The sequence below is a fragment of the Pinus tabuliformis genome, chromosome X (genome assembly GCF_031772625.1).
Source record: "Pinus tabuliformis cultivar Carrire ecotype Pingquan chromosome X, CPIR1, whole genome shotgun sequence".
Lineage (NCBI taxonomy): Eukaryota > Viridiplantae > Streptophyta > Pinopsida > Pinales > Pinaceae > Pinus > Pinus tabuliformis.
In genome coordinates, this window is record NC_142308.1 from 372,109,043 (window position 1) to 372,124,910 (window position 15,868).

The 15,868-nt window shown below is 42.1% G+C and overlaps 1 pseudogene; it reads left to right on the top strand.

The window, feature by feature from the left end:
• The window catches only part of LOC149140052 (uncharacterized), a 123,771-nt pseudogene extending 112,557 nt beyond the window's left edge, over positions 1–11,214 (top strand).
• Positions 11,215–15,868: the final 4,654 nt, after the last annotated feature.

Consider the following 15,868-nt stretch of genomic DNA (forward strand, 5'->3'; position numbering starts at 1 on the left):
TGCATCCTCCCAACTACAACCAGGACTACTTCTTATACCTCGCAGCTTCGCATTCCACCATTGGAATGGTGTTAGTTCAAGAAGATGAATTCAAAGCAGAGCATGTGATATATTATCTTAGTAGAACCTTAAATCCCACTGAGTTAAAATATTCGCATGTGGAGAAATTGGCCCTGGCAGCCGTTCAAGCTGTCCAGCGTTTTCGTCACTACATTCTTCTCCGCAAGACTACAGTTATTTCGGATTGCAACCCTATGATTTATATTTTGACAAAACAACTGCTAGGGGGCAAGTACTCTAAATGGATTGTTATCCTGCAAGAGTTCGACTTGGAGTTCGAGAAGTCCAAGTCTAAGAAATCTTTAGTTTTTGCGGAATTGATGTGTGATTTCCCGAGTGCTGACACAGAGACTGTGGCAGAGGAGTCCATTGTGGACGAATCTTTGTTTCTTATTAGCACTTTAGATCCGTGGTATGGGGATATAATCATCTATCTCCAAACCCAAACCTTTCGGCCTGAAGCTTCCAAGGAAGACCGTCGAAAAATTCGGTTTCGATCCCAGCAATACAGAATTATTGGAGATACACTTTATCGCCGGGGGGCAGACTTAGTTTTTCGACGTTGTTTAACTCACGAAGAGGCTGAGAGAGTTTTGAATGATTGTCACTCTGGAGCATGTGGCGGTCATATGTCTGGGTATGCCACAGCTCAGAAGGTGTTGCGCGCTGGCTATTTCTGGCCGTCTATGTTTAAAGATTGTATCCTTGCTGTCAGAACATGCCACAACTGTCAAGTGTTTGATCGAAAGATGCGCGCTCCACCTGCTCCTCTCCACCCTATAATTGCCGCTGGTCCATTCGCCAAATGGGGCATTGACTTTATTACTTGTAACCCTCACTCGGCCGGGGGGCATGCGTATATCATCCTCGCGGTTGATTATTTTACAAAATGGGCCGAGGCGATGCCTACATTCGACGCAAGCGGCAAGACAGCTGCAGTTTTCGTATTCAATCATATCATAACTAGGTTTGGTGTCCCACAAGCAATCATTACTGACCATGGGAGCCATTTTCGAAACGTCATGATGACTGAGCTTACAAGCCAGCTTGGTTTGCGCCACGATAGCTCTACTCCTTATTATCCGCAAGCCAACGGTTTGGTTGAGTCAATCAACAAAGTTCTAGTCATCATGATTCGACGGATCATTGGTATCCATCGAACGAATTGGCATAACATGTTATTTTCGGCGCTATGGGCATATCGAACTTCAGTGAAAAATTCAACAGGTTTCACCCCTTTCCAGCTAGTTTATGGCTTAGAAGCTGTGTTACCTATTGAATGCGAAATCCCATCACTTCAAATGGCTGTCGAATTACTTCCAGCTACTTCCGAAGAGGAGAAACGGTTATTATACTTGGCTAAATTAGATGAGACTCGACGTGACGCTACTTTAGCTATCGAGACTCACGCGAAACGAATGAAAGCTCAGTACGATAAAAATGTAACCCCTCGAAGTTTTTCGGAAGGAGACCTAGTACTATTATATGATCAAGCTAACGATAAGCTAGGTGCCGGAAAATTCGTTCCCATGTGGCATGGGCCCTACATTGTAAAGCGAAAGCTAGCAAAAGGGGCTTATGAGTTAGTTGATTTTGATGGGGACTCTTTGGGTAAACCCAGAAATGGACTTTACCTAAAGAGGTATTATGCTTAAAATGATGGGTATGGAGAAATTTTTAGATAGGTTAGATTTCCTTTCTAGCTAGCAAGTGTGTTAGTTTAGTCAGTGTGCTTAGCTTAGCGAGTGTGGTTTTTCGTCATTATTCTGGCTTATCTTGGTTTTACTCTTGATATTGTAGATGTCGACGCCTCTCCAAACATACATTGGATTTGCTGATGGTGCTTGTCGTAGTACACGGAATATCTCTTCCGCAGCTTGGGTTATCTATTCGCCCTCTGACGAGTTAGTTTCTATGCATGGGGTAAGCCTCGGTCAAACAACGAATAACATTGCAGAATACAGTGCAGTGGTTGAATTATTATCCGAATCTATTTCATTTGGAATTCGACGTTTGATAGTGAGGTTAGATTCTGAACTTGTTGTATTACAGCTTAATAGAGTTTATGCCATTAGAAATCCTGTGTTATTAAGGTTGTTTTTGAGAGTGCGTCTCTTGGAACGTGAATTTGATTACATTGAATATCAACATATTCCAAGGTCTTTGAATACATTAGCAGATGCAATTGCTTCTCGAATGTTGGACAGACATTTACGATAATCATGCAAGTAAATTTAAAAACATTTCATCACATATGTTAAACAAGATAAGCCGGTAATAGTGATATATATAGATAGAAGTGTGTCAAAAAATATATACATCGTCTTCGATCATAGGTTTAAAACACCTTATGATCGGCAAAATGATAGTACAAAAAGTCAAAAATGTCACATGTGACTACAAAAGTGACTAGTCAATCACTGGTGGTGCTCTCTGTACGACACCACTGCGCGGGCTACCTTACGCAAAAATCTCCTAAACGGTCCAGGGACCGCGACTACGAAGCGCTGAAGCCTGATAGGAATGTCGTCCATAGTAGTCTCAGGTATATCTGCCGTGAGACGCTCTAGATCATGCTCCAACTCAGCTAGTACTTCTGCTGTCGCATCCTGTGGGGCCGGTACCGGTGCAGCTGGATGTAGTCTATCATAAGGCCGGAGGTTGGCTGGACGCTGTGGACCAACATCTGCATTTTGAAAGATTTACTATTAGTTTTGAGACGATATATATAAAAAATACAAAAAATACATAACTAGAAAACTTGTGAAAATAAAAAGTACCTCTGTCGTCCCATTGTTCTCCCTGTGGAAGAACCATGTCCGGATCACCTCTGAAATCCATTCCGGCATACGGAAAGTCCTGTATCACAAAAAGCTGGCCCTCTAACCAGTCAAAATAACTATCTGAGAATCGAACTACTGTCGCGCCCTCGTCAGGATGCCGGGCCATCACCGCAACCCATCGTATCAGCTTTGGCTGCTGGGGACCCAAGATATCAACAGTGAGTTGCTGAGGGATCAGCATTGGAATTCTCTCCAAGGCAAAGCTCACGACTATAGGCCCATATCCAAAAGTCTTTAGTCGTCCGTTCTTTGCCTTGGTCAGTTGGCTCTTCATATGAGCCGACACAGCTTCACACCAGTTGAAAATGGTGCCTTGGTAACAGTCAATTGCCATCCGCATTTGGGATCCGGAAGCAATGTGTAAAGCGGCCGCGCCGCAAATTCTGGTAACCGTGAACGCTATGACTTTGAGTTCCGGTAGAGTGATGTGTTTTATCTCTATGCCTTTTGAATGGTGAGCCCCAGGTGTGCACCAATTCTCGCGGAGACTATCAAGGGATTGGCCACCCGGCCTAGTCCCCGCAAGACTGAGTTGCTCACCTCTGTTTGGCAAGCCAGTGAGAAAGTATACATCCGAGGGCTCTATCTCGAGCTGGTGCCCTCCTATGTAAAAGCATTGTTCTTGTACGTTCCATCGCTCAACCAGCCATTCCAAGAATCTTACCTGGCCCCTCATGCCCGGTATGGTCCAATATTTGTATAATCCGCATGCTCTTAGGGCATCCAGGGAAGGTTGATGATTTATTGCAGCTTCATCTTCCTCTACATGCTCTCTTTCTCTCCAGTCTAACATGATTAATGCCCTGCATATCAAAAATAGCAATTAGAAATTAATTTGGGAATTTTTGGTGGTTTTTTGAGAGAGTTGGGGTTTTGAAATGCGCGTTTCTCGGAGGACGCACCCCGGCTTTGTAGCACAGGGCGCCCGGACGCAGCTGGCCTGAAGGCGGACTGCGTCTTCCGACCTTTTTCCCGTATGAGAAAAAGTCGGGGGACGCAGGTCACCCGAAGGGCACCTGCGTCCGCCGAGAGGCGCATTCCAAAACCAAAACCCCCCCAAAAAATGAAACTAAAACCTAAAAATTGATTCTAAACGGATAGAAATGCAGAGTAGGATGTGTAAAATACCTGGATGAGACGGCGTTCGATTCCAACGGTCAGATTTTCCGCAGCGACCACGGGAAGTTTCTTGTCAAAAGCTCCTTTTTCAACCTCAACAGTGAAACGGTAAAAATGACATGGTAAAAGGTCTTTTTATAGGTTTTTTGGATGAATTAGTTCATTTTTTACCATGAAAAGATGTTTTTGAATGTATTTTTGCCTATTTTAAACAGGTATGAGTAATGTGTCGCTTTTGTGCAGGACAAAGGGATTTCGAGGGAAATTGTAATTTTTCACAAACAAAAATATCAGAGTCATCTTTTAAGCCCTTTTCTGACTCCTAAAACATGAAAAGATCGCCGAGTGTTTCTTTTTCACTCGTTAAAACGGAATTAAAAGACGGTCCCCTTTTAGCTCTTTTCTGACCGCAAAATCAGGAAAAGATTGCCGGGTTTTTGTCGTTTCGAACTCGATAAGGAAATAAAACGACGTGTCCTTGATCGCTTTTTACTTTTCAGGTTAACGACACTATTATGAAAGTACTCCTTGGTCGCAAGATCAAGCGGTTCCCCCAGGTATTATTTTATACTTTTTCGGGCTTGAGGGACACAAATATACGAAAAAGTTCAACGTGGAGTCTCCTTTAGTTTTTTCAGACTCTCTAAAATTGAAAAACGCCGAGTTTCTCCTATACTGGGCTCGTTAAACTTTTACAGTAGAGGACCTGTTCAATTACAAACAGGAACGAACCACTCCTTCCTAGGGTTCGAATTTAAACTAGGTTGGACTCGTCCGAAGGATGAGCTTATAATCAAGCATATGTTATCCTCCTCAAGCTTGTTAAAAATAAAGAGGTACTTGCCAGAAATGGTGGGGGAAAAAAGAGAAGAATGAACCTATTTGTCACCTTTTGTCTCAGAAGAAACTTTATTACCGCTCTTGAACACGACACTTTTCATTCACCTGGGTTGGGAAATCTTTTACCTCACAGTTGACCAAATCACTTTGAAAGTCTTTAACCAGGTTCCAGGGGTTAACTTTGAGTTATACGTCACCAAGCCATCTGTTGTGTCGTTATGTGTTCAAGAGGTCTGCAAGCAAAAACTTTCATCTGCAAAATACTTGTCATCCATTTGACCATCCCTGAGTCAGTCCTTACAGCAACATTTCTTCAACTTGAACAATGATTTCGTGTTGCGGGCTTGCCTGCAACGGGTCGCTTTCTATCGACATCGACACATTATCTAGAAAGATGACTTAGGAATCGACAGTACCTTGAAGTCTGCATGCATCAATGGCAGGTTTCTCGCCTTTGACGTCAGTTTACATCATTGACTTTCGATCAGAGGATTCCGTGAAGTGTTCGACATCAAAACATCTATTCACATTTCACGGGTTGTGCTTGGTACTTTGAGAACCATTGACATTACTGGTGGTTTCTCTCACGCTTGTTAACAGTTTACATCATTGACTGGTAATCAAGTGGTTTCTACCATGTTCGACATCGAATCATTTAATCACATGGCTAGAATCGTACCAATTCGGGAAGTAGAAGTGAAGACCCTGGATCTAGTTTCTACCATCCAGGCTGCGAGGAGTTTTGTATTCATTATCTATGTAGACTAATCATAAACAGATGGCTGCGTCCATACTGTGTCTACAAAAGTCTATAAAAATGATGTACTGCAAGATCATTCCTGTATCAGAATAGTTAGTCCATTAGTTAAAGTTTTGAATCTGAGTATGGGAATGCCTACCTCAGTGATGATATAATCTTATCCATGTATTTTGTGTTGAAAATTGCAGGTTCCAACCAGGCCATCCACAAGGCAATCCTTGAAATGATAAAGCGCTTCACCCTTCCTAGAATTACAAAACCCTATTCTATTCCAGGCTTCGCACTTTAGGGGGCAATCTGTTACACTAAAAAATGTCACCTTGACTACTTACAGTTAGTATGGCTCAAATCAACAGTCATGCTACCCTCTTAGGCAAGTCTCATGCCTCTGTTATCCATCTCAAACTCAAAGAAGAGAGAAAGTCTTGTAAAAACTATGTTTATCTCTGGGGTCGCAGGTTCTCTCTAGCCTTACCTGCGGGGACGCTGCCCATGTTCACAAAATCTGCGTCCATGGACGCTCTGTATGTTAAGGGACAGGTGCGTCCCTCTGTAAAAGGCAAAATGCGCGAGTTTTATCTTGAAAAAGTTACTTGTGGTTACTTCTAGAACATTCTAGAGGTCGGTTTGATGAAATGGATGCGCCTCCAGTTGGTTCATGTATCTCTATTAAGGGGGAACTTATCCCATCAATAAGGGAGCTATCCCACCCATAGAGGGGGATGATCCCATTGATAGTGGACCTGAATAACCTCTTTACAGCACTATAAATAAAGGCATTGAGCCAGAAGGAGGGGAGGTTGGAGCTATACATTTTCTTTGGGTAAATGCTGCAGGATTTAGGTCTTCCATTAGAGCCTTTGTGAGGAGAGATTGTCTTCACTTGATTCTACTTGGGAGAGGGTGAGCTTTGTCAAAGTAGAGGAAAACCCTTGATGGACCCTGGGAGGAACTTGCACAACACCAAGGCCAGGTTGTAAGAGTTTCTTTGTTTCGTTATTAATACAAACTGGTTTATTTTTCTCAATAGCTTGTGTTAATGAGTTATTTCATGTGTTCCTTGGTCTGCATGTTGAATATATGTTTTATTATATGAAATGCAAGTGCTTGGTAATTGTTTGATTGTTTGTGGTTGCAGGAATTGACTTGAAGGAGGAGCTCATCCGGATCGTCAAGAACGGACTTCAACAACAGCGTTTTGGAATAAGGTAAGCCTAAACACTTGTAGTTTTCATGTTGTAAAAGGTGTATTTAGAGAAAGATCACTCCATTTTGTCTTGTTTGTCATTAGAATGTCTTAGACTTCTAGGAAGGTCAGTCGTGTCCGCACCCTTGACAGATTCCGTGTGACAATCCTTCCACCTTGCAACTTCAACTTGACTTTTCCACGACTAATGATTCTAGCCTTCCTTTCATCCCCCAAGAAGACATCACCACCATCATATTTCTCATACTCGCAGAACCACTCTCTATGGGGAGTGAAGTGAAAGGATGCACCTGAGTCAATCAACCATGCCTCATGATCTACATGTGTACTTGAAGAAGCCAAGTACACATCCCCACCTTCATCTGAGGTGGTTTTCGCCTTTGCAGAAGGAGCATCAGATCCCTTTCTTTTGTCAGGATCTTTAGATTTACATTCCCTTTTGTAGTGCCCTTCCTTTCCACATTTCCAGCACACCTTTACAAGTTTTCCTGCAGTTTTATATCTCCCTCTACATTTAAATCTCCCACTCAATGACTTATTTTTGTTTTTGTTCTGGGACCTTCCTCGTACAAACAAGGCATCACCATTCTGGATCTCCATATTTTTCCGTCTCATCTCCTCCATCAGTAAGGATGAGACTATTTCATCAAACTGCAAGGTAGTTGCATTGCTACCTATTACAATAACCAGACGATCCCACGAATCTGGTAGAGAACACAACAAATTGATGCACTTATCTTCATCTAAAATGTTAATATCAATAGATAATAACTGACTTAGCACAGTATTAAACGCATTTAGATGCTCTGTCACCGAGTCTCCATCTTTCATCCTCAGGTTATATAGCTTTTTCGGTAGGAATAGTTTATTCACTAGAGACTTAGATTGGTACAAAGTCCCTAACTTGTCCCACAAAGCCTTCGTCGTAGCCTCCCCTGATACATTCAGCAATACTGAATCTAAGACACATAATCGTATTGTGCTCTTTGCCTTCTGATCCAACTTCTTCCATTATTCATCGGACACTCTCGTTGGTTTAGTACTCAGATCTACCACAATCCACTGATCTTTATCCACCAACAGATCCTCCATATTGAGTTTCCACAACTCAAAACTCTGACCATTAACTTTCTTGATCTCTATCTTTCCACTGCTCGCCATCTTCTTTCACCACCAGAATCGATCCCGCAGATCTCCCACTGAACAGGGTCTACCACAAGTCTGAGCGAAACCCCTCAAAAAAAAAGGTGTCCCCTTGAAGCCAAAACAGCTTTGATACCAAATGTAGGATTTAACCCCATACAGAAATTACCTGCATACAAATTCTAAACACACAGAAAATAAACAATGCGAGAGCATAACACATAAAACACATATACATAGAGATTCCCCTAGATCCCAAAACCGAGACTACTAGCTTAATTTTCCATTATGTTCCTTTCAATGTTACAATACATATATATACATGTCGAAGCATCCAATACCATGGACCGAAAACCATCGTGCCCAAAACCATGTGTGAAAACCATGCACAAAACCATAGGTAAGTCCGCCCACCTAATATAGGGTCCAAAAAAAGAAATTCCCTGGGTTGTTGCCCCGGACCTCGTAGAGGGGGCCTAACCGCCCCCCTCAAACCCCCTGTGACCCCCCCAGTGTGCAACAAAGGGGGGCTAGTCGTGGAAAGAGTATAACACAACCCAACACTTTTGTTGTGACAAAGCAATCCTTAGGTGGGCAGGAGTGAAGCTATGAACCACTCGTGTTGTTGACCATCTGTGTGTTACATATTAGCTTCGTGAATCACACAATTCAGCCTTTAATCTAACTCCCAAGGCGTCTCATCAACCCTCATCATGATCTCCTTAAATCCAACTACTGACTGCGAGTTGGACTTAGGCTTACTAGATTTTTTGTTTAAAGCATCCTTAATCTCTGCTAGCATTGCTACAGGATTATCAGAATAGTACTTAATATACCACGTCAGTGTGTGATCCTACAGAGCGGTAACCAATTGTGCCTTCTTTATATTTTCATGAGTAATCTAATGCGTCGTCCACACAGCATTTGCAACAATGCAAAACTTATCGGTATCTTCACTCCCTATACCCTTGAAAATCAAAAGCTTCATTGTATTCGACATGTTGAGGGGTGGAGGTGGTGGTGGAGGTGTGGGCGAAGGTGTATGTTGTGGAGGTGGAGGTGGAGGTGGAGTGGATGGTTGATGTGTCTGTGGAAAACCCTGTCTTATCAGTTGAACAACACTCGCGATGAAGCTTGTCCCGCTCCCTCGTCATCACTCGAAAGAGGTCTAATCAATGGGCTATATTCAGGACTTGATATTTTCGATCTCTGAAGATTTTTCCACTTCACATAGCTTCGAACATCAAGGCAAGGGCATATCCCATTTTTCACACAACAACATTTTAATCTAGGTATTCAGATATCTTAGATACTTACCTCGCAGTCTTTTGAAAAATCATCGCTTCGCCTTGTTGTAACTGACTGAGGTATCGACTACAAATTCTGTAACAAATCCTCCTATAATTCGATCAAGCTAGTGGTCAACAATGCGCGTGATCTTGTCTTCAAAGGCTTCTAATCGTCATACCAGTTATAGAGTCCACACTATTGGACCATCAAGCTTCTACCTTCCTTGGTCATCTACCAACTTCGCTATCCACTCAGATAGTTCGATCGGGAAGGTAAAAAAGAAAATTTCATGTATTTATGTATACAAGTATCTGTGCAACCACTGCTCCTTTGATAGGCACAAATTCCTATTCTCCTGCGTCGCGAATTCATGAATTTTACTATCCAGCCACTTCTTAATTTCCTTCTTGGTCGGATTCCAATGATGCAAAATCACACATATCCTTAAGCAAATCATAGTCTCGACAATGGAACCATTTGTTGGCTTAGTGGGTCCTGACCCAGGTTCAGATTTAATTGCACCAAACAAAACCCTACACTACTGGCCCTTTCGGTATCAACCCGCGTAGCGCAAGTTGAAGTCTCACCTGAAGCAATATGGGGGGATATTGGAACCAAGTTTCTGCATCCAGAGATTAGTGTGATTTCTTTTAATGCCCTAGATCTGCCTTTGCGCAGGTCTATGAGCCCCTTAGGGCTCGGTATTGCAACTCCCTTTAAACAGCTTCAGGACCTTCGTGAAGGTCTATGATTGGCTTTTGTGGACCCTTAATAGTTTATTTATCCACTTAAGCTCATTAGAAAATAACCCTAGATCTGAACTCGTGCAGATCTACTTTAATTATTTAATAAACATAACATATTGTATCATAATCTTCGTGAAAGTACTTAACATGCAATGTGTATAGTTATTAGACTTATTCCATAAAGTTGCACATCATTAGATCAATATTTCATTATTCCTTCACATCATATATCGCAATCATAAATAGACAGAAGTAAACAGATAAACACAGGAATTCTTCAACAATCTTCTTTATTGATCTTCAATATGGTGTTACAGACTCAAAACTACCCTGCTCACTCAGTTGCAGGGATTTGCGCACTCAGCTGTAGACTCTACTTTAGGCCTCTGCGCACTTAGTTGCGGACTCTACTTTAGGCCTCTATGCACTCAGCTGTGGAACCTTTCTCCTTCTATCTACTTGCTCCTTACTTGCCATTTTTCCTTTCTCAGACATAGGCATGCCTTAGACTCTCTAAGACACACCTATTTATAGCCTTTTACATAAAATCCCATGGTCTGCGGACCAAGGGTGGATCTCAAAACTGAATCAACTTTCACAAAAATAAGGGGCTAAAACCCTTTGACTCCTTACCATCTACGTGCTCTGCATCCACAAATCGCGGAGACTTTACATCTTTTACCAAAATTTACATCAAAACTTGGGTTTTTAACCCCAAAACTGACCCAGAGGACCCCATCCCAACAGCAGTTGTGCCATGCGCTCGAATGTTACAATGTGACCACTGAGGAAGGTGAAGAAGATCCTAGGAACATCAACATTCCTGAGTCAAAGGGACAGTGTGAAGTCGTGGGGCCTAAGGCAGAAGTCCATGATATCTCAAAACCCTTGAAGACCAAGCAAGTGAATATTAGATCGGAAGCGCAGTCGAAGTTCACAAATATAGGCGACTATTGGGACAAAGACACAGTGGACAAAGTCATGGATTTATTACGGGAGTATCAAGACTTGTTTCCCACAAAGTTCTATGATCTGAAAGGTATAGTAGGGGATCTGGGCGTTATGAAGATCACTTTGAAGCTGGATGCAAAGCCAGTAAAGCAGTGCCCTTATCACTTGAATCCTAAGTACAAGGAAAAGGTGCACGAAGAATTAAATAAGATGCTTGCAGCCAGGATTATTGAACCTGTTGAGGAATCATACTAGGTTTGTCCTATGGTGGTTCAAGAAAATAAGACACTAGGTGAAATTCGGATATGTGTAGACTTAAGGAAGTTGAATGAATCTTGTGTCCACGATCCATTTCCTACACCATTTATAGACGAATTACTGGAAAATGTCGGAGGTCAGGAAGGCTATTCGTTCACTTATGGGTCCTTAGGGTACCATCAGATCAAGATTGCACCGGAGGATAGGAGTAAGACTACCTTTGCTACTGAATGGGGTTGTTTTCAATATATAGTTATGCCTTTCGGATTTAAAAACGCCCTTGCAATCTTCTCTAGGGTGGTAGTCATAGCTTTCAAGGAATTTATTCACAAGTTTTTGGAGGTTTGCTTCGATGATTAGACAGTATTTGGGTTATTAAAGAGACATGTTGCGAGTTTTCACCTCATGTTGGATACTTGTCGAAAGTATCAGATATCCGTTAATCTGAAGAAATGCATATACTATGTACCTTATGGGATATTGTTGGGCCATGTATTCTGTAATCAAGGGTTGATGGTAGACCCTGTCAAAATTGTAGTGATTATTAATCAAGAGCCTCCAAAGAATGTCAAACAATTGCGTGCGACATTGGTCCATGCAGGGTATTATAGAAAATTCATCAAAGCGTATGTGCAGATCACTTTGACCATGAAAAAATTGTTGAAAAAGGATGTGACATTTTACTGGGACGATGATTTCCAGAAGAGTTTGGATGTCTTAAAGGGAAAAATGGTCATTGAGCCTATTCTAATGTTCCTTGACTAGACGAAATAATTCCACGTACATGTAAATTCTTCCTACATAGCACTAGGATTTGTGCTAACCCAACTAGGAAAATGTGATATTGACCATCTGATAGCATTTGCGAGTAGAAAGTTATCGAAGGAAGAAAAGAATTATTCAACCATAGAGTGTGAAGGTATAACAATGGTGTATGTGCTCTAGACATTCAGGCAGTATTTGTTGGGTGCACACTTAAAGATGTACACGGACCGTTTTGCTTTGAAGTACTTGGTCAACAAGCATGTCTTGGCCAGGGGGGATCTATAGATGGTTGCTTCTCTTTCAATAAAATGACTTTGAAGTAATTGTGAAGCCAAGGCGACTGAATGTTGGACCAAATCACCTCTCATGGATTTAGAATGGTGATGAACCTACAAATCTAGAAGAAGGATTGCTTGATGCGTAGATCTTTGTTGTGTGCATCGCAGATGACCATTTCATAGACATAATCCAATTATTGTCTACAGGTACAGCTCCTTAAGGGTATACGACACAACAAAAGAAATAATTGGTGGTCTGGAATGTAAATTTCTTCGTTGTCACAAGACACTTATATAAAATGGGATTAGATGAAGTGTTGGGTAGGTACATCCCGAAGTATGAACGACCAAGTATACTTGCTGCAGTGCATGAAGGGGTTACGAGAGGACATTATGTGGAAAGAGAAACTACGCAAAAGATTCTACGAGCAGGACTATGGTGGCCAACTGTGCATAAGGATTCCAAGGCTTATTGCAGGGAATGCGATGTCTATCATAGAATGGGGAGACCATTACGAAGAGATGAATTTCCCTTGAACCTGTAGGTGTCATTACAAGCGTTTGATAAGTGGGCGATAGACTTCGTGGGGCCAATTTAGCCACTAGGAAAGAAGACAGGGGCCATATACATCATTATAGCAACTGAATATTTAACCAAGTGGGCTGAGGGGCAATCTATAAAGGATTGTAGCACAGAAATAGCTGCAAAGTTCATTTTTGAATATATCTTGTCTCGGTTTGGCTTCCCTAAGATCTTGATGAGAGATAGAGGTTCACACTTCTTAAATGAAACAATTGTTTCTTTTCTCAAAAAGTTCCATATGTATCACTAGAAGAGTATGTCATATCATCCTTAAGCGAATGACACAGTAGAAGCATTTAACAAACTCCTGGAGAACACCTTAATGAAGATTTGCAATGCGAAGCGAAATGATTGGGATGTGTGCATACCAGTTGTTCTATGGGTGTATAGAACTACCTATAAGAAGTTGACTAGACAAATATCATTCAAACTAGTTTATGGACAGGAAGCTGTAATTCCAGTGGAGTACATCGTGCCAATTTTGCGGATTGGTGCAGTTACAAACATGACCGATCGAGATGCCATGGAAGAATGCCTCATGCAGCTAGTTGAGTTGGAGGAAGATTGCTTCTTCGTAGGTTTTCATCAGCAGGTTTAGAAGGATCGTGAAAAGGCATGGCATGATCACCATATCAAACAGCGCACCTTTAAGAATGGATATTTGGTATTACTATATGACAGTAAGTTAACGAAGTTTCAAGGAAGTTCCAAATGCATTGGCTGGGGCCATATATTATTAAGGAGATTACGGATGGAGGTGCAGTACAACATGCGAAGCTTAATGGGGAGTTGTTTCTAGAAAAGGTCAATGGGAGTTGGTTAACATTGTATAGGGGTGATCCTGCCCCTGTGTAATGACTAGATGGATGCGAGATAATCTTAGTACTCCAGGGAGTTGCAATGGTGTGCGGGACTATAAACTACACTACTAGAAGGATGGTTTCACGAAGTAATTTGGTTGTGTGATGAATCAAGGGAAGGCACAGAGGAGAGTTGCAACAAAGGAACTGCGCTAGAATGGTGGGTCCCACGCAGCCTGGCCAAAAAGTGACTGTGGAAGCATTGTAGTTGATTGGATGGTGATTTTTCTATTAAGGGGAGTGGGGGAAGAGCATTTATGGAGCATATATTTGGAAATATGTCACCAAAAATGCATTAATAATAGGGATTTGGAGGGAATGAATGGATTTGAATTCAAATTGAGCTATAAATACCACATGTTGCTCCACATTCAAACACTTTGTTTCCTGAGAATTTTCCTTAAGCTATTACACTTGCGTTTTTGTCAAGAGAAGTGTTGTATGTCTGCTAAGGATCGAGAAAGAATTAAGGAGCATATTTCATAGCCTGGATTCAAAAATTTAACTGACTGGCAACATGAGATATCCATTGAGAGAATGACTGCAACTCAACTTGAGACAGATCCGACCCAACCTATCCCTACAGGGTTGCCTACTATAGTGCCTAGGTCACCAAGGCCTAAGCCATCTACTTCCACGGTGGGAGATAAGAAGCAGAAGAAGCCTTTGCAAGCACTGATGCGGCAATCTCCACACAAAAATCCAACAGAGATCTGACATAAGGGAAAGATGAACTGATCTAGACAGTCAAACGGAACCCCTAGACTTAGATGAGGAAGAACTAGTCAGGGTTGTTGAGGAGATCAATGCATAGGAGGTTGAGCTGATAACTTGGCTACCAGCATATATACCACCAAGAAAATCCGTGGCTAAAGTGCCTAAAGACCCAGATTCAGCGAAGTTCATGGTCTACACACCTTTGTTGCTCAAGAATGTGTCGTTTGAGGGAAATTCGTTGGCCCGGATACCGTACTTGAAAATGGAGGATTGGGACCTAGGGGACCACATGAAGTTCCCGCAGTTGGAGCTGAGCAAGTACCTAAATAAGGTATACTATGAAGATTCATACATCACACGACTTGAGCCAATGAAATGGGTAGCCGATGTTGGGTGCACGAGGCTATTGAATATGTTGTGGGTGCCGCCCTTTAGCCGCATCGCTATAAACACAGTCTATGTGCATCAACTTTTGATATTGGTGCATGATGGGTGCCTTTGGTTGGGAGGGACCATCTTGATCACTACTATGCTAATCCACAAAATAATTTTGTTGTCGTATCAAGGAGTGGGCCCTGCAAAGGCTTTCTTGGGAAAGTCACAGGAGAAGAAATTAGCAGATCAAATGAAGAGCGACTTCAAGCTGACAAAGAAGTCATGCAGCTACGTAATAAGTTCCATATCAAATGGCACGGTGTAATTCGCTGCACAAATATTGGCTGGAAAAATCATGCGGAAGTGTTGCGCGGATGAAGTATCGGTGCCAGTAGTCTCTTTGGCTACATAGTGCGCCAAAGGAGTCCAATACAATTGAGCTCAATACCTATGTCACGAATTTTTGGAGGACTACAGAGAAGCCCAGGATGAGGGCAATGTGTTCCACTACGCATGGTTGTTGTTGTTGATTGTGTTGGTGGCATGGAGGATGCCCGAAGAAAGTCAATTCCCTCAACATGATCTAGATCTACTTGAGGCCGTGAAGTTTGCTTCGTTGTGGTCTACCAAAGACCCCGAGCGAGTTATGGAGACAAAGATCTTTTACGTATTATTTGAGTCAGAGTTGAGGATGGTGATTAACCAGTGGCCAAGGTTATCACCAAGTTTGCACGCACAATATAGCAATGTTGCAGATTTAAAGGCAGATTTCCATAATCTGCACATCCACGCGAAGAAATACGCCACATGCACATGGCACAAGTTGCCATACTTAGTCACCGAGGATGATATTCTGGGAGTCATCAGTAAATGGTCAAGTGACTAGCTAACCCCCTCTGAAGCTAGCGTGGGAACTAGTAAGGTTGTTGAAGGTGAAGTAGCACAGACCACAATAACAACAACAATAGAAAAGAAGAAGGAAGCATAGAAGACTTCCACAAAAGAGAAGGCACCAGCAAAAGAAAAGGCCACATAGCAGAAAGAAGCTACTGCGAGGGAGAAAGAAGCAACCA